Raw genomic sequence first — 20245 nt, 5'->3', positions numbered from 1 at the left:
AGAATTCTCAATGATTATTTGGCAAACATATTTGAGAAGTTTAAACCTGAGTATCCCGAAAATAATACATCTTTCTCAGCGTTCTGTAAAATTAGGCCTAGATACATCTTGCTGACTTCCTTTATATCCAGAAACACGTGCGTATGTAGTAAACACCAGAATATGGCAATGAAGCTAAAGTGTCTGCGCTCCCTTGGTCAACACGTGCCTTCCTCCCCAGAGTCTCTCTCCAACACTCTGTCAGAGGAAGACATGGCTGCTCAGCTGGCTGACATCACAGATGAAGAGATCGAGTTTGAGCAATGGGGAAGAGAGGAAATAGACGGCAAAAAAGGATGAAGGTGTTAAAGATAAACAAAGAAAAGAACGAATTCATCACAATTATGAAGCAGGAACTCAAGAATTCTTCTGGCATGTATCACGTGTGAAAGCACAATATTCAGCACTGATTGAGCTAAAGAACACTCTTCCCAAAGATCATGTCATTGTCCAAATGGACTTCGGAGAGAACTTTCTCTGGATGAAATACAGAGCGCCTACTGGAATTCGACAAACGTCACAATTACATCCTGCCGTTGTCTATTACAAGGAAGAGGTTGAGAACGTTCTAAGCCACAAGAACTTTGTTACATCTCTAATGTCATTCAGCACAATTCAACGGCTGTCCTCACCATCCTGAAGAAACTTGTTCCGGAAATAAAGGAAGTGATTCCTGACACGAAATGCATCCATTATTGGACGGATAGCCCTTCGTCTCAATACCGGAACAGGTATATCTTTGATGCTGTTCTCAAACACCATTCACTTTATGACGTCACAGCATGCTGGAACTACTTCGAGAGTGGCCATGGCAAGGGGCCATGTGATGGTCTGGGTGGATCAGCCAAGAGACAGGCTGCAAATGCAGTGAAACAAGGACAGGTCACCATCCAGGACGCTCACGACTTCTTCAAATTGGCAAAGGCCAGTCAGAAGTCTATCAATTACAGATTCCATTCAGCAGCTGATATGGAGACAACATCAGCTGAAATAGCAACGTCTTCAGCAAAGGCTATCCCAGGCACGATGAAGCTGCATGCTGTCTTCCCTATTGATGACGTTCTCCATACACGGCATACATCATGCTACTACCAAGGGTGCCTTACTGGCAAACACCTTTCTCCAAAATTGACTGCTGATGTAGTATACCAAACTGCTGTCGAAAATGGTCAACCTGTCTCTCTACCAAAAGCTTCATTTGTACCAGAAGAAAGACGATTTGTGGCTGCTGGATATGATGAGAACTGGTTCATTGGAAAAGTAATGGAAGTAGATGAGTCAGATCTTGATGCCAAGATATCCTTCATGGAGAAAACACATGGGAAAGGGGTGACCTCGACCTTCAAATGGCCACAGCGACTTGATGAGCTGTGGGTCAGTTTCAGTGATATTCTATGTTGAATTGATGACCCGGTTGCTGTCGGGAAAACAAAACGTCAGTTCACAGTGTCAGCTACAGACATGGAACACATCCTATCCTGCTTTGACAACTAAGAAGTTCATGTTTTACTGACTTGATGTTGAGTTTTGCCTTATCATTTGGCTTGCCATAAAAAAGGCGACTATCTTGTCGTAAGAGGCGACTAACGGGATCGGGTGGTCAGTTTCACTGACTTGGTTGACACATGTCATCGGTTCCCAATTGCGCAGATCGATGCTCATGCTGTTGATCACTGGATTGTCTGGTCCAGACTCGATTATTTACAGACCGCCGCCATATAGCTGGAATATTGCTGAGTGCGGCGTAAAACTAAACTCACTCACTCACCTTATCATTTGAAATGTTATTGATAAGCATCAGATACGTAAAATGTATTTTGACATTTACTGCAACATACGTTGGAAGAGTTGATTTAAGAAAGATAGTGTTATAGAAAGGGCAAACCTCTACACTAAGTTACAATACATTTGACTTGGTTGTCGGATCAGTTTCATTTGGTAAAACAGTCTACATTGAGCATTTCAACTCATCCGCAATAAAAATCACAGTTTAAGAATCAGAATCAAAATTTAAAGAATCAATATATACTGTGCCAACTGAATTCGCCTGCTTTTTGCTAAATTATATGAAGTATATGGGTTTTTATACTAAATCGTTTGTGTTCAATAGTTATTTTATGTTAATCAGATACGTTAAGGATTGGCATCAGATACGTGGATTATATTTAGATACGCAATGCAAAAGCATAAAGTTGGAATCGTTTTGAGACACTGTGCGTTGAATGGCAAATGTCTTAGGATTCATTTCAAGTTACTTTTAATAGGTTCAAATTGTGTTTATGTGAGAGAAAACATTTGATACATCTTCGATCTGAAAAGTGTTCATTTGATATTTTTGTTTGCTGAAATAAAATTTGAATCAAGAACATAAATATTCCTTTTCTTCATTGATAACCAGTCAATATGAACACGGCGTATTGAAGGATTTGATCTAACAAGCTGGTTTCAGCATAGGATCGACATCAATATATGACAAGACGTTTTGATAACCTGTATAACGTATCTGACGATAACGGGAATTGATAGGTCATATTCAACTACATGTGGAATTTTAACCAAAGCTCTTTTGGGTGCACCAATAACGATTAATCAAACTAGAGGTATGTTGGTGTCATAATTAACCAATATTTTGCTGATCATTCACAATTATTTTTATGAAAGTGGAACACGGTAATTGCTACCTTTATCTGAGAATCAATGAGAAATTGTAGTTAATGGTAACATTGCAGCCGTGCATTACAGGTCCGGGCATTCGGATCAAGCAGTTATTTACCATGCTGCTCTGCACCTGCACATTAGGCCTACGTGCAGGGTAAGTAGTTTCATGAACATCAATTGTTTGCAAAAGTCTGTCAAAGTCGACATCATTCAGAAAGTTATTGATATCGTCAACAGGCGGGACAGCATCACAGGTTTTCTCAGCTATGGATGCTGAAACTTTCTTCTTGGCTTTCCCATCAGTGTAGCCAGTATATGTTTTTAGGCTAGATTCAGGCTTATGTCCGGTGACTGTCATAATATGACGGGAAGGGACCTGAGCTGCGTCCAAGACGTGAACTGTTGTCGCTCTCAGTGAGTGATTGGTATTCTTCATGGAGAGCCCTGCCTTGATGCTCAGATTTGGCATCATTGAACCGAGATGGTTGTGACCAAGGGGAATGGGGTAATAATGCTGGTTATGTTCCACCCTCGAGTTCGGTTGTTGGAACAACTTTGGGTAGCTTTCGTTCAGAAGTCTTATGTACTACACATAAGAACGGGCTAGTCATCTTGTATAATCTTTAAAAGAATTAGTAAATTGGTTGAATAAATATACGTAAACATGTAACATGTTGTGGATTTGAACCTTTGAACAAGTATTATCTTAGACTAAAAACCACAGTCGAAGGAAATTGAATGAGAGTGACGTCCCTTGATATGTAGTTCCGGTTGCCTTGCAAGCGTTATGTGGCAACTGCGTTATGTATCCTTTCAATGTAACCATATTGGCTTATATTCAAAATGCTGTTTTCAATAAATTGCATACCTTTCTTCTCATACATCCTCCCTCTAGCGCAGTCTCCGTCATCTTGCTGGTTCTTAGTCTGTTCATCTGTGCACATGTAAACAAACATGTCTCCGTCAGCGTACGTGGTAACCGCTAGGTCCGTCACCCTCAGTGCTGCCAGGTTCTCCCTCCCTCTCCTCCCAAAGTGAAGCATTATATCAAGGAACACGTGTTTGTAACATGGATTATACCTGAAGTAGATATAATTCAGTAGGCCTAGGCCTTATAGATTTATACATCTGCAGCTGCACTGAATCTACACAGTAGCGTAAATGTCTAATCAATGGGCAATGTTGATACTCATTATAATTGTCATATTATGTAGTATCTACATTGTGAAAGCACGTTGTGCATCTAAAAGCATTTTGATTACAAGAATGTAATGATTTTTGGATTTATATGTCCTCACTGGAAACGCTTTGCATCAACATTTTCAAAAGTTATATTTTCTTCAGTTACTGAAAGTTCCACAAAACGAGTTTGTTTACTACCTGTCATCTCGGTGTTAAAGAATGAAGCATAACGGGTATACCGTAAAGCAAGGCAATCTGACTGGTTGAATCAGAGGAAGTTACGAAGTCCTCGTCCGGGTCTCTCAAGATGTATTTTTAGTAACCCAGGTCAATATGACTTTGGTCAGACCTGGGTTGGAGTCAATATGCTTTTCTGTCGACGGTCACGTGACCGCCCTCTAGACCAATAAGGTAGCCGGAAAATATGCATACACAATAAAGGTAATTGTTTGGCCAAAGTACGTCAATGCTCATTAACCATCAAAGAAGTTATATACCTCACAGAAGATAGACGTGTCGGTTCCTACAGATCACGGCAGACTGAATACACGGGTGGCAATTATCTCTGTACTACGTGTCCTTTCAGACATACCCACATGACTGCGGACATAAACTTTGAGGCAATGCTTATACACATACCAAAGGGCGCATGTTAATTAATTTCCTTAAACCTAAAATAACAGACCCAAAGAACTGTAAATGACACCAAATGCCGTTATTTGGAAATACCCCTTATGGATGATGTATGGTTTTTCTGTGGATTCCCACAAGCATGAACTATTTGCTTCGTCTTTTTTCTTATTTATAAAGCTGAATCTTTATGAAGGAAAGTCGTCGAGATGACGACAGTAATGTTTCCAGGAACAATAATCGATAATGCCTGTGTGTGTTAAGGGTGCTTAGTGAAGGATTCAATTCAATTTGATCTTTCCGTTGAAACTGCTGAGACAACAACCGATGATGAGAGGAACTTTTCTCTTTCTGGTTTTACCAACTCTTGCTGTATCTGAAGCATATCATGCTTTTTCGGCAAAGAAAGTTGATGCTTATAATGACGAGAAAATTTCACAGTCGGAAATGTGGATTGTTAACAGTCTGACCAAACTTCAATGTATGTCCGAGTTTCTGAAGGACAAGTATTGCGTCAGTTTCCACTTCGGTTCTCCTGGGCCAGTTTGCGTGGCTCTACGGGAACAGTTTGAGGGATTCAGCGAACGCCCTTTGGTATCAGCTCTATCAAACCAATAAACGTAAGTAATTGAAATTCCTCGAATGTTTTAGGATAATCAAAGTGTACTGTTTTTGAGCAAAATATTATATAGACATCACAGTGTTTATCCGGTTCAAAGTTCTCTTTGCTTTGTTAATATTTGAATTTCCCTAATCTGAACATAGAGATTGTCAATATGTTGAGTTTGGCAGGAGTTGTTCAATTATCAATGTCTCACGTAACCCGTAGTGCCTGAAGGTTTATGTGACACTGTATTGAGGCTTGCAGGACGTCCACTCTATCAACGGTGGGGTATCATTATGAAATTGCTTCATGTGAATTTGTATAAAAAAGCTTTGGAAATCATGATATCGAACACTTGTAATAATCAGTAAAAATAAGATCAATGAGACATGCTGTTCCAGCCTCTCTGGCTTAATCATCACTTTAAAGAATATAAAACAACTTTTATTAACCCTCGGGGATGTTCTATGGTAAAGGATATACATGCTTTTATTGAGACTGGTATGGTGACTCTGCAAACGTCAAAAAGTACCTACAATATTAGAGGCACCTTTTCAGACGACCACAATCTACTTCGCTGTATAACTTCCTGTTTTAAATATTGCATCAAATACACTATAACCCTTACCGATGTACCTTTCGAATTTCTTCTAATACTATTAGACATGGTAAGGAATATAGAAGCTTCTATGGTGCAGTTGCATCTTCTGACATTCTTCCCTTCGTAGGTGAACAAATGGAATTCCAATATTACTCCAACAACATTTCTTCAAAACAAATGTTTTACCAAGGTTGTCAGTTTTAGTATAACTCTTTGTGTCGTAGTGTCTTCATGTGGATACAATTAAAACGATTGAACTGAGTGAACGGAGATATGTACAACTTCTGTAAAACTTTACAGCAGCAGTAGTTTGCATGTTTATCTAAACTGTACTGATATTATTGAATTTTGGTTGAACTTAAAATAATTCGTGAAGTCTCACCTTGGCAGAATGATCATTTCATACATACTTTGCAAATCTTAAAAACAGGTAAACTAGTTTGCAGATGTATATTCTATGGATTATTATTCAAAAGATCATAATAAGTTGTCAAAATTTTGCACGTCATTTTCACTGTCTGAATTTCATCATGGCACATATAAAGCAATCGATTGTCAAGGTGCAGGTTGAACATCTGTTCTAATAAAGTGAACAAAACTGAAAACGTGACACTCGGGAATTTTGGACTAGGTTTTTAACATTAGATGATTTAAGACAATAATTTTAGTTGTATGCTGTGCACAGAACATCTTGACATCTAAGGAAAAATACAAAAGAAATCTCGCTTATACTCTCCAAAAACTAAGTTTACAGTGTGGAGAACAATTCGACTGAGGTCTCCTCTAGCGTCTCTTATAGCCGCACAACGTATCCCCTTAGGACGTTAGTAAACACAAACCGAGTGTGATTTGGGATGGCACTTATACCCATTTCTTGTCGTCGTTGAAGATGAGAGTGTACTGCGTGTTTCTGGAGACAACCGTGGTCTCAACGTCGTTTTGGTGGAACAGCCTACCGGGGGAAGGCTGGGGTTATCATCCATTCGCCCTCGTTGTTGCGGATCAGGTCGTACTGCGTGTTGTTGACCTCTCCTTCGGTATCGATGAAATCGCCTAGGCCGTTGTTCTTGCCACCACCACCAGCGGCAGTAGAGGGGGGTAGTTTGGCGTGCTTGTTAATGTTGTTTTTCAGTTGTAAGCCATAGAGTTTGCCATCGACTGCGGGTTCATTGAATCCGCGCGTGTCCCCAAAGTCGGAGATCGCTATGTTTGCACATTTTAGAATGCTTGGACCTTGAGATTTCGTCATTGGCATATGTGCAGCATCGTGCTGAGATATCCTATACTTATGGGATCGTGTGAAACAACTCAAGCTCCGAGCGAAGGAGCGTGGGTTCAGAGGTTATTCGCGCATGAGGAAAGCCGAGCTCGTCGAACTGCTGGAGGAACACAAACCCTCGTTCTCCTTAGATGGTCTAGTGAACGCCAACGACCCGAACGACTTCGACATCACCCATCGAAACAACGACGACGATACTCGACCTCTGCTGCTGAGGAAGGGCGTCTACCCCTACGAATACATGGACGACTGGTTCAAGTTCGACGAGACGCTAATGGCTCCATATACTGCTTTTACAGCAACTCAACAGACTAACAGCTATCTCACAGGATAATGACGATCATGCCCTCAACGTGTGTGACAAACTGGGCTGCACGAATTTGTGTGATTATCACGACCTGTACTTGAAAACAGACGTGCTGCTGCTGGCTGACCTGTTTGAGATATTCAGAAAAACATGCTCGAAACAGTATGGCCTGGACCCCGCGTGGTATTTCTCATCGCCCAGTCTCTCTTGGGACGCCTTGTTGAAAAAGACTGGCATGGAACTGAAACTACTGACGGATTACATCATCCACCTGTTAGTGGAAACAGGTCTGCGAGGCGGGATTTCCATGACATCCAAACGGTACGCCAAAGCCAACAACAAGTACATGAAAGGTGACGACTCGAGCAAACCGACCAAACACATCCTCTATCTCGACACCAAGAACCTGTATGCCTAGGCCATGAGTCAGTATCTCCCCACCGGGGGATTCGAATGGGTCTACCCAACCGATATCGACGTGAATTGCATCGCACCAGATTCGAACAAAGGTTACATGGATTACCCTCGAGAATTACACTAATTGCACAACAGCTATCCCCTAGCTCCTGAACGATTGACGGTGAACCCGGACTGGATGTCCGAATATCAACAAAACTTGCTGGGAAACAACAAGCCAGCTAACATTGAAAAACTCGTGCCGAACTTGATGAACAAGACAAATTACGTCGTTCACTATCGCAACCTGCAGCTGCATTGTCGCTGGGAATGAAACTCACGAAAATACACAGGGCGCTCCAGTACGATCAAAGTCCCTGGATTGAGCCCTACATCAGAATGAACACGGACTTAAGAAAGCTGGCCTCCAGCGATTTCGAGAAAGACTTGTACAAACTCATGAACAACTTGGTGTTTGGCAAGGCGATGGAGAATTTGAGAAAACGCGTGAACGTGAAATTAGTCAGATCCACCGAGGAAGAAAAACTCAGGAAACTGATAGCCAGCCTGATGTTCAACCGAAGCAAAATATTCGATGACGACTTGGCAGCGCTGCACCTGAACAAAAACCACATGAAATTCAACTGGCCTGTTTACATGGGGATGAGCATCCTCGACTTATCCAAACACTTGATGTACGACTTAAACTACAACGAGTTAAAAGAGCAGAACGGCTACCAGTGTGAAGTGCTGTACACTGACACGGATTCCTTGCTGATGGAAATTCGCACAGAGGACGTGTACGAGGACATGAAGAAAAACACGCACCTGTATGACACCAGCAACTACCCTAAAGATCACCCTATGCACGACACCACCAACAAAAAAGTGCTCGGCAAGATGTAGGACGAATGCACTGGCACTCCGATCGAGTACGTCGGCTTGAGACCCAAGATGTACTCTATCAAGAAAGCACACGACGACGAAATCAGAAAGGCGAAAGGCGTGAAAAAACACGTGTTGAAAAACCACATCAAGCATGCCAGATTCAAGGAAGCTCTCTTCAAGAATAAAACGTTCAAGCACCAAATGAACATGCTGAGAAACGATGGACACAGGATATACGGACTGACAATCAACAAGACTTCGCTGTCTCCCATGGACATGAAACGATGGATCGCCATCGACGGAGTCACCACTTAAACGTATGGACACGCGCATATTTAATAGTAAAACGCACACAATACATACATGGAGAAAATTTATTACAGCCCATGCGGGTACTGGAAAGGCGCGGACGCCACCCCTGAAACTGGCCAAAGCCGCTAGAGTCTCGGAAGAGAAAGCCAAAGCCTGGCTAAAAAAACAAGCCATCTGGCAAGTCTACCTGTCGGCGCCTCGGTACATCCCAAGAAGAAAATTTCACATTTCAACGCCGAATCGCGTCCACCAAGCCGACATCCTGTTTCTACCTCACGACAGGGTGAGGTGCAAAACCTACAGGTACGCCCTGACAATCGTCGACGTCGCCAGTCGCTACAGGAAAGCCGAACCGTTGACAACGAAAGATTCGAACGAAGTCGCCAAAGCCTTAGAACGCATATACAAATGCAGTCGCTTGACATGGCCTGCCGTATTACAAATCGATCGTGGACGCGAGTTCATGGGAGCCGTGTCGCAGCTGCTGGCCAAGCACAAAGTCCAGGTGAGCCGAGGCATGGCCAGAGCACACAGCAGCCAAGCCATAGTCGAGAAATTCAATCACACCTTAGCCGAACGCCTGTTTTCTCACCAGTTCTCACAGGATTTAATCGATCCCGGAAACAGAAACAAAGAATGGGTCGTACGTTTGCCTCGAGTGGTGGCTGCCATCAACAACGACTCGTTGGCAAGAGACCCATCTAAGCCATCAAAATGAAATCTGTCGAATCGTCATGGACAGCGGCACGTCGCAATAAAACAGCGCTAGGTACATGTACCAGCCGGGAGAATACAAGGGAGACAGAAGAAAATGCGCCACCAAATGGCCTGCCGTATTACAAATCGATCGTGGACGCGAGTTCATGGGAGCACACAGCAGCCAAGCCATAGTCGAGAAATTCAATCACACCTTAGCCGAACGCCTGTTTTCTCACCAGTTCTCACAGGATTTAATTGATCCCGGAAACAGAAACAAAGAATGGGTCGTACGTTTGCCTCGAGTGGTGGCTGCCATCAACAACGACTCGTTGGCAAGAGACCCATCTAAGCCATCAAAATGAAATCTGTCGAATCGTCATGGACAGCGGCACGTCGCAATAAAACAGCGCTAGGTACATGTACCAGCCGGGAGAATACGAGGGAGACAGAAGAAAATGCGCCACCAAACCTCGCGACAATGTCCCTTTTTGATCGCCCAATGTATGATAATTCTCATGATTATTTTTGTGTGTGTGTGTTATTAGGTTGTGGTATGCTATGTGGCTATAGACACAAAGTTAATACAACAATATGTCAGAGTTGTATTTTCTCATGTTATCAGCCATCAATTTCAAAGCCTAAATTCGTCTCTCACAAACACCCCCCTTTTAATTTTAACATCAGAGCTGTGGTGACTATACAGTCTGAGTAGGGCATCTAGGTCGCAAAAGTCTCTGCTGATAGCGTGATTCGAACGCTGGACCTCACGAATGTAGGCCCAGCTCTTTTACCATTAAACCACAGAGGACGATGATAGTAGATTGCGATTGAGACCTACTTATTGATCCAAGCTGTACCACTGTCGATAGAGAGAGAGAGACGACACGACACACCATCATTCTAACCATATTGATACTAATGCAGGAGCAATGGATCATAAACATTTAGGAATCGGTCCAAAACTAACATTACATAACGTAGTCAACAGCCAGCCTGCTCCACAGCGAACTGCACATGGTGAATAATAGCCGGCTTAGTTCGCTAGCTGCTGGTGTCAGCTTGCTGTCGTGCAGCCACGCAACTGTGCAATTTGTGAGTTCGTATCCCGTCTGGCCTCTATGATTTCCTTGCAACTCTCGAAACGTTCGAGTAAGGTTATTTAGAATGAGGAAGCTCTTGTCGAGAGCACACAGTTGGATGCAATCCCACGAGGGAGGAAGCCTTGCGCATCGCACCTATCTCATTTCTTTCTCCCTCGTTGGGGTTGTGACCGCAGCAGACATTTTGCTAAAATTTGTAACAAATACACCTATTTTAACGTTGGATATTTTTTGTACATTTCACACATTTTCACATATTTTAAAAGATTGAAATCAACATTCGCGTGACCTCATTAATCTTATTATCTGAGTGAGTGATTTGAGTGTTACGACGCACTCAGCAATATATTGTTATCTGAAGAGCCTGGCAACAGCATTATGCAAGGTAACATGGACGAGACTTGTGAATAACGCTCTACATTAGTCGAATTAAGTCGAGAGCATTTAAAGTTTCTGTCATGATTCTAATGAACTTACTTTCATTCATTTACAAACTCCAAAACATGAAAAAAACATGGATCTTGAGCAACAGTAAATATTTGGCCCATGGGCGAGATATTGTAATGTTGCTCTAAATTGGCCGAATTAAAGTGAAAATGAGTTGAATTGTGTGCCATTATACTTACAAACACACTTTCATTCATTTTCTGTAAAATATAACAGCCAAAGTGGGGATTATTTTGTTTTAATGGACTGTGACCTGTGGCCTGTGGTGTGACCTGGGGCGCGGAGAGATACACGCTCAAGACGGCCCGTGAGACCCCCAGTCAGTGCATAGCACGAGCATGAGCAGCATGGCGAGTGAGCGAGAGAGAGAGCGAAGAACTCGACATATGGCTAAGAGATAAGGGATTTAATGAAGGTTCCATTAATAAACTGATTAAAGAAGAGTTTTCTGACCCTGAAGAATTGGCTGAGTTAAATAAAAGTGACACAGAAAACCTTAACATCAGGCGCGCTCAACGTAAGCTGCTGGAGAAGGCGATAGCGACACTGATGATACCCAATTCAACACCCTACCTCCAGAGCGGGACGACAGTCACCCCCCTGTGAGCTGGCTAACAACACAGAGGTAAACACTCTCCTCGACGCTATTGACTCGTCTACTATGACGGACATCCTGCAAACCAACCCAGAACACAAAGTCCCGGCCCGGGAACAACGGACAGGTGACAATGGCAAACCACTCTATATTAACGACTTTTAACAAAACCAAAATGTGTAGTGGAGGATAATGGGGATTTTCTAGATTTACCAGACTCTGGAAGGAAATTATCAATTCGTTCTGCTGGGTTTAGACAAAAGCCATACGAAGTATCTGTAGCGAAGTGGGTATCTGCAAACTCTAGAATCCTAATGCAGCTGATTAAAGAGAAGAACATGAGCCAGTCTGATATTCTGGACTACCTGACCTACACATCCTACATCGTCGACTACCTCCAGCAACACACAACCCCCTCAGTTATGCTATTTGATCACATGCACAGAAGAAGTCAGGCAGAGTCTTCAAAATGGTGGTCGGATATAGACTATCACACAATGTTTTACTATCTAGAAAAGAAAGACTTGAATAGGCGATCGCGTGAAACCCACAGAAAACCAGTCTCGGCCGAGGGTAGAGAAATTTGGCTCAATTATCAGAATCAATCAGGGTGTCGATTCATCAAGTGTAAATTCACTCATGTGTGTATACGGTGTCAGGGTCCCCACCCAGACTTCACTCACAACATCCCTGCTGTTGCTCAACCAAACAAGTTCACCCGACGGTAGCAATTACTGCCCAACCCTCTAACTAACACAGCCCACGTCTGGGACAAGAGCTAGAGGGTGACCCTGACGAAGAATTCATTCTAAGTGGTATTCGAAATGGCATTAGTATAGTAGACGAGGATGTAGACCTTGTTGATGTCGTTTGTGAAATCTGCCCTCCATGTCGACAATGTGCTAAAGGTACAACAGTAAGTACAGCAGGAGATCGACACTGTTCACTATCTAGTGTGTGCAGACAAGCCTACAATCGTCAGTGGCCTCGGTGCTGTTCCCAAGTCAGACTCTAATGACATCAGAGTGATCCACGACTGCAGCAGGCCCGCGGGCGGGAGCGTTAACGACTGCGTGTGTACGAATCATGTGACCTATCATAGTATAGATAAAGCTGTTTCGCTCCTACCCAGAGACGGGTATATGGCTTAGATCGATCTCAAACATGCTTATCGTAGCGTTCCTGTACATCCAGACTGTTATGACGCTCTTGGTTAAATGTGGCAGTTCCAAAATGACAACGAGGCAACATATGTGGTACACACAAGATTATATTTTGGTGCTTCAAAAAGTCCGGAAATCTTCCAAAGACTAAGTTCGAGGAAACTGGGATCAAGCGTGGCGATTGTGTATCTGGATGACTTCTTAGTGATAGCGGCAACCGAGGCAGAGTGGGAGACAGCCGCACAGTGTTTAAGACAGCTCATTGAGCTCCTTGGCTTCACAATTAACTGCGAAAGGTATGTCCCTCCCACACAAGTAAGGGTTTTTCTAGGAATCCAGGTCAACAGTATAACGGGTACCCTAACTCTGTCTCACGAGAAACTAACCGAATTGCATCAGTGTTTACATAACATTGTCAGTAAGCGGAAGACAACACAGCGTCAATTGCTGAGCCTGATAGGCAAGCTGAACTGGGCTGCACGTGCAGCACGTGGCGGTCGCACGTTCATCAGGCGTCTGATCAACTTAAGCACTACCGTTAGAAATAAACAACACTACGTGACCTTAAACAAAGAGGCCAGAGCAGACATTCAGTTGTGGGCGGATTTCTGTAGTAGTTTAATGGTACTACCTTTGCAGTTGGGGTGAGCCAGTATCTTATGATGAGTTTACCACTGATGCGTGCGAAGTAGGCGGAGGCGTATTTCAGGCCGGTTGGTTCTATACTGCGTGGAGTGCGGATATGAGCGAAGTTAGCGAAGCACACATAAATGTAAAGAACTAGCGGCAGTGGGCGTGGCGGCGGAGCAGTGGACATCTGCGTGGAGTGGTCGGCACATAGTCGTCTACATGGACAATACTACCACTATGTATAGTATCAACAAGGGTACAGCGCCAAACGTACTTATCATGCGTATTCTTCGCAAACTGTTCTGGTTGTCTCCATCGTATTGGTTCTGTTTGACAGGTAGACATATCTCTGGAGTACAAACTGTTGCAGGTGACAAAATCTCTCGATTACATATGCTTGAAAATAAACAGTGGTTGCAAAAACGAGGAACTAACATATTCTGTGATCACATGTCCCTAAAATCCATGCTGTTTCTACAGGACCAGTGGCTTGTTGTTTAACGCTGCACTCAGCAATATTCCAGCTATATGGCGGCGGTCTGTAAATAATCGGGTCGTACCAGACAAACAAGTGATAAACAGCATGAGTATCGATCTACGCAACTGGGATAAAATGACATGTGTAAACCAAGTCAGTGAGCATGACCAACCGATCCCGTAAGTCGCCTTTTACGGCAAGCATGGGTTAATGAAGATCAATTCTTACCCGGATGTTCGCAGTGGTATTGATTAAAAGTAAATAATATAGTTATTAGGCACATCCGTTTAAACAATAAACAGTGGAAACCTTTTCCCTAGAACAGAAGAACAAGTATTATGCTACTTGCTTAATATATTTTATTGTGTGGTCAGAAGAAAGAAACTTATTTAGGAAAGGGAAATAAATGAGACTGATGAAAGGGTTGATGTAAACATCAACAATAACTTCAATAAGGCTTGTCGTATGGATGTTGTACATCGATAGATAAAAAAAAAAAACGCTTGATACTCTCATGCATGTGCATTTTGGATTGTTTAATCGTATATATTATCATAGAGTTTAACCTGAACGTGGTTAGTTGGTTACACCAAACCAATCTTTATATTGATGTCTAATATATATGAGTGACGTGATTAAGTATTTGAATGAAGCTTCCTTGAAATTTATGCTTGTGTCCCTTGCCAAAAACAACGACAGGTATTCATGCTGTTCTCGGAAAGCTCTCGGATATACCCTGGCCCTCTTTCCATTGGTCTTGTGGGAGGTTTTCGAGATCATTGTTTTGTATACAAAGTTATTATTAGATTGAGTTTCAAAACTGATCGAAATGAACAGTGTGTCAGAAGCATTATGTTTCAGAATGTGGTTTTCTTAAAATTCAGCGTTGGCCAAGGTAGGGTCAGACTGTGAGCTGAAGGTGGACTGTGTGTCCCTCCCTAACTCCCACTGTAACGACGGAGTCTCTAGGTGTAACGTGGGCTACGGCCCGGACGGAGACATCTGCCGCATCCTCATGGGTATGTTGAATGAGAATGAGATCGATAAAATCCTTCCTTCTTTAGATAATGCAGGCGTCAGGGGAATCAGTTTATGGGTCATTGGGTGTTACGTTAACGAGTGTTTGGAAAAGAGGCACTGTGTGAGTAAATGTGTGAATGAGTGACATGGCGTGAATTGGTGTGTGGATAAGTGACATGACGTGAATCAGTGTGTGGATAAGTGACATGACGTGAATCAGTGCGCGGATAAGTGACATTACGTGAATCAGTGCGTGGATAAGTGACATGACGTGAATCGGTTTAAACCCTTCAAAATTCTATCGGTTTATCGTCCTAACATAACGTGACCTTAAAACCATTACCAGTTGTCAATCAAATGACATCATTATTTTGCACCCAATCTCTGTAAATTTTCCAGCATATTAGCAAGCCAATCACAACTCACTTTCGCTTCTTAAATTATTTAACCGTTTAAACTTGGCAACACAAATGAAGCAGAGGTACTCTGAAAGTGGTAGAAGGAGTTCTTTATATATTTTTTTAAAGTTTCAGATCTGTCAATTTGTCTGTATTATTTCCTCAAAAATCTGAGCGGCACTGCGAACAAACCTTCGCGACTGTGACCGCTATCTTTGTTTGGCTTAGTTGATTTGCCACTGTGCGAATGCAAAGCCAGCCAAGGGAGGTAATAAAATCATCGGGCTAAGCCCTGGATGTATCCAGAGTATAGTGGAGAGTGATCGTAACGTATACCCTGGAGATTATCGAGGATGCTATTACGTTATTCACCGGACTGTTATTGTCAATATCACCATGTACAAGCAAGAGATAGTGGTTGAGAAATGTAGCACTCCCAAGCAATACCTACAAGGTACGCATGCTGGACCTCTCTGTTTTGTCCTGAGACATCTGTCAGACCTTCCGCATCCTCTCGTCGGACAAGGCATCTGAATAAATGTAACTGGTGTTAAATATGACGTTTAAAATGGGTGAGTGAGTATGGTTTCACGCCGCTTATAGCAATATTCCAGCAATATTCCAGCAATATGACGGCGGGTAACAACAGCAAAGTATTGATATCCAAATTGTCTTTCTTAAGGCTTCACACATTGTCCCGGGTCTTTGGCGAGACGAGCATTAGTGGACGGTGGTAATGGGGTATCATTCTTCTTTACGCCAAGTAGAGATCCCATGAATTTGTGATAGAAGGAAGGATTTTTCACATTGTCAGAGAGTTTCTTTGTACAGTAACTGGATTTGGCTCCTCTAAGAGCCGAGCACAAGGCATCTGAATAAATGTAACTGAAACGGATGAGTGAAATGACTCAGTTGGGTGGCACTATACAAACCCATTAACCCCATGCACGTACAAATACAGTATTATCCTGACAGATACTGGTGACATTTATTGCTGAGCTGCTAGAGAGCTAGTAGTATGCAAGGATGGAGTAGTTGTTTGGGAGTTGTTCCACCTGAGTCGGTGTCAGGAGCTGTGGCCATGTTTGCAAAAGCAAAATGGCGGCGGGTTTGAGACGTGCAGCAAAATCAGTGTTAAAATTTTAAAAATATCCACTTTAAATGTCTACATTTTCCATATCAACAAGCTCTTTTGTGTAATTTACTTGAACAATACTTCAATTGTGAAGAATAATTTAGACATGATTCTCAAGCGAATCATTGAGGAAGACAATTGTGGTGATGCTTCTATATTTATCACTCCACATTTTAATGGCGTAGAGTCTGACTGTGACAGTGGTGAGGATGATGGTGAACTGTTGACTACGTGACAGGTTGATTTTTAATGCTTAAATGAATTGATAAAATCTACCACGAACTGACTAACCTTAAATTCATAAAAATGTATAAATCTTAATAGAGGGAATTGATATGAATTGACGAGGAAAATGTCCCTTTTGTTAGAAAAATGTACCCGAAAAACAAACGCCCATTTAGGTTGCAGAAACATATTTCGCAATTTCTAGAAAAACATATAAATACATTAAAAACAACACTCAATTATTTTCATTATAACCCAAATTATAATATATATATATTTAAAAAGTTGTGGATAAATGGGTTTAACACTATTAGGAGGCTTCGAAAAGGGAGTGTGTATTCTCAAGAACGTACACGCCGATCCTCTTAACCAGCTTCTGACGACTGCTTTGCCTCCTAAGGTTAGGTCCTAAATCTAGAGACGTGTTCGAGTCTCTCCTCAAAATTCAACTCTTAGCTCAGCTTTTTTCAGGTTAGATTGTATTGTATGAACTTGACGTTAACAGTGTCATAGTTCCAGTGATTACTTGTCGAGAGATGCCACAAAATGAATACTGTATATTATCAAATACTACTTGCGTTAATTGGGATTGTTGTGAAGGGACTGGGACAGAAGACCTCCTGCCCCCCTGCCTCTCTGCCTCCCCATCCCCCCTTCTGTCTGGATACGTTCGTTGCAGTGATCGTGACCAGCTACCATTACCCCCGATTACGCTACAGTTAGTACGGCCCGTGAAGATCCGGGTTAGAAGTAATCTTCAGTAACCCATGCTTGTCGTAAGAGGCGACTAACGGGATCGGGTGGTCAGGCTCGCTGACTTGGTTGACACATGTCATCGGTTTCCAATTGCGTAGATTGATGCTCATGTTGTTGGTCACTGGATTATCTGATCCCGAGTCGATTATTTACAGACCGCCGCCATATAGCTTGAATATTGCTGAGTGCGGCGTAAGACTGAACTCACCCATCACAGTTAGTACAATAGGTCCGTTGTACAAGAGAGTAATGTTCCTTTACATCATGGAGTGTGGTGTGGCCAGACATCTTCATCCTCTTCTTCTTTTCGAGGAGGAATGACGGTCGGTCGTACAGCACACAGGCAAGGTAGCCCACGTTGTATGTGAAGCTTTCACAGCCTACAGTAGAAATACATAACTGTTCGCACATCAGTATTCCAGTATTAGTCGTCTTCATCAACGGACCTTTATCCATGAAGCACTGGGCACCGGTGTAGCCCGCCATCGCCAGTAGGGCTATGGAAAGCAAAAGTGCTAGAGCCATCTTCTTGGGGAAGCATCTAGGAGACTATATAAACAGTTGTCTGGATGTAGAAATATTGAATACTATGTCAGGTGAATCAGTTAATTAAATATCTAAATCATCAATTTACATACACGATCGATACGTCTGGAGCCCCACGCAAGGCAGAATACAACTTGAAGGCAACCGTGCTATTTCTAATAAAACACAAACATACTTGCATGTCTAGTAGTGTTTACCAAAGCGGGAAGACGTGCTGTTAATATCATTTTCCTCTTATATTCTGTCGTGAGATAACTGAAAAACTGGAAACAGAGGCGTTAAATCAAAACTTACTCAATCACTTCAAATCAACATAAAAGTTGTAACACGTTGTTTTCCCTTGCATCCACAGAACAGAATCATAAGTTTCTTGAACTCGAATAACCTTTGGTATAACCATTACGATGTTTGTTGTAAGAGGCGATGAACGGGATCAGATGGTCAGGTTGGTATCAGTCATTGGATTTTCTGGTCCGATTACAACAAACAAACAAGGTTTCATGAGATTGGGACACAGTTTAATGTGGCTGGTGAAGGTTGCAATGAACAGTATGATCAAATTCAGCATCGTTTAAAGTTGATGATGGACGCCACTTTACTCCAGCGTTATAACCTACTCGTGGCAAGACAAACCAGGGACTGATATGAACCTGTAGTCCCCCCTCCCCACCCCACCGCACCCCCCCATTCAACAGGCAAAGCAGATGGGATAATAGTGAATATACTTGAATACTATTTTATATATTAACTACTTTCACAGGAGCGGTGCGGTAGCTTAGTGGTTAATGCGTTCGCTCGTCACGTCGTGTGTCAGTGTTCGATTTCCCACATTGGTACAATGTGTGAAGCGCATTTCAGGTGTCCCCAGCTGTGATATTGCTGGAATATTGCTAAAAGTGGCGTAAAACTATACTAACTCACTCACTCACTAATTCTACGGATTTGTATACACGGTCGTGGTACACCGTCAAAATTAAATATTTCCAGACTACGGTGTGTACATATAACCTTATCAAGGCCTGTTGCTGCTCAGTCGATTTCCAACATTGCTATCAAACTCATGTCATCAATGTGCTGGCCTTACTCAGCTTGAGTTATGATTCATTTATCTCACATGGAGGAATGTATTGACATTGTTGTAGCTATTTCTGTCAGCGAAGCTTGCATATCACTACAGCTGCATCTCTTTACCACTTATGTCATGATCTTATCAAATACCTGGCAAGTATACATTGACACCAACATCATTAAACATAGATGCCTTGGTCAAATACGTTCGCTGCTACGAATGAAGGTGATGTTTCAATGGAATTGTGTGTTTCTCTCAAAAGCCCATTAAGACAAATACGAGATAAATGGTTGGCATTGTGAGGCAAATCAGGGCCGTGACCGTTCATATTTTATAGCCACGGAAGTGATAATGGAGAAGGGCAACTACAACGTGAACGACCCCCCCTGAAATTTATGCACAAAGTAGGTGATTCCCCTGCATATCATGTACAAAACAATGCCCCTACCCCCATTTCCGTCAGCATAATTTTTATATATCATAGCATTTCATATAATATAAAAAATTATATTTAAAATAAATAGAGCACATGCTTTCCCTTTTCACCAACGTGTGAATAGAGGATGTTACCGATAGGGCAGCACATGCTTTCCCTTTTCACCAACGTGTGAATAGAGGATGTTACCGATAGGGCAGCACATGCTTTCCCTTTTCACCAACGTGTGAATAGAGGATGTTACCGATAGGGCAGGATGTTACCGATAGGGCCAGCACATGCTTTCCAGCACATGCTTTCCTTTTCACCAACGTGTAAATAGAGGGTGTTACCGATAGGGCAGCACATGCTTTCCCTTTTCACCAACGTGTAAATAGAGGATGTTACCGATAGGGCAGCACATGCTTTCCCTTTTCACCAACGTGTAAATAGAGGGTGTTACCGATAGGGCAGCACATGCTTTCCCTTTTCACCAACGTGTAAATAGAGGATGTTACCGATAGGGCAGCACATGCTTTCACTTTTCACCAACGTGTAAATAGAGGATGTTACCGATAGGGCAGCACATGCTTTCCTTTTCACCAACGTGTAAATAGAGGTGTTACCGATAGGGCAGCACATGCTTTCCCTTTTCACCAACGTGTAAATAGAG

The 20245-nt window shown here is 42.5% G+C and overlaps 1 long non-coding RNA gene across 1 annotated transcript; it reads left to right on the top strand.

Moving 5' to 3' along the window:
* The first annotated feature begins 12674 nt into the window (after positions 1-12674).
* Positions 12675-18616, top strand: LOC124262509. The gene is made up of 3 exons (XR_006894615.1): positions 12675-12934; positions 15279-15281; positions 18606-18616. It is a non-coding gene; the product is annotated as an uncharacterized LOC124262509 (long non-coding RNA).
* Positions 18617-20245: the final 1629 nt, after the last annotated feature.

The sequence above is a fragment of the Haliotis rubra genome, unplaced genomic scaffold, assembly GCF_003918875.1.
Source record: "Haliotis rubra isolate DU_JTF1 unplaced genomic scaffold, ASM391887v1 Scf841, whole genome shotgun sequence".
Lineage (NCBI taxonomy): Eukaryota > Metazoa > Mollusca > Gastropoda > Lepetellida > Haliotidae > Haliotis > Haliotis rubra.
This window is presented reverse-complemented; position numbering and strand designations above follow the sequence as displayed.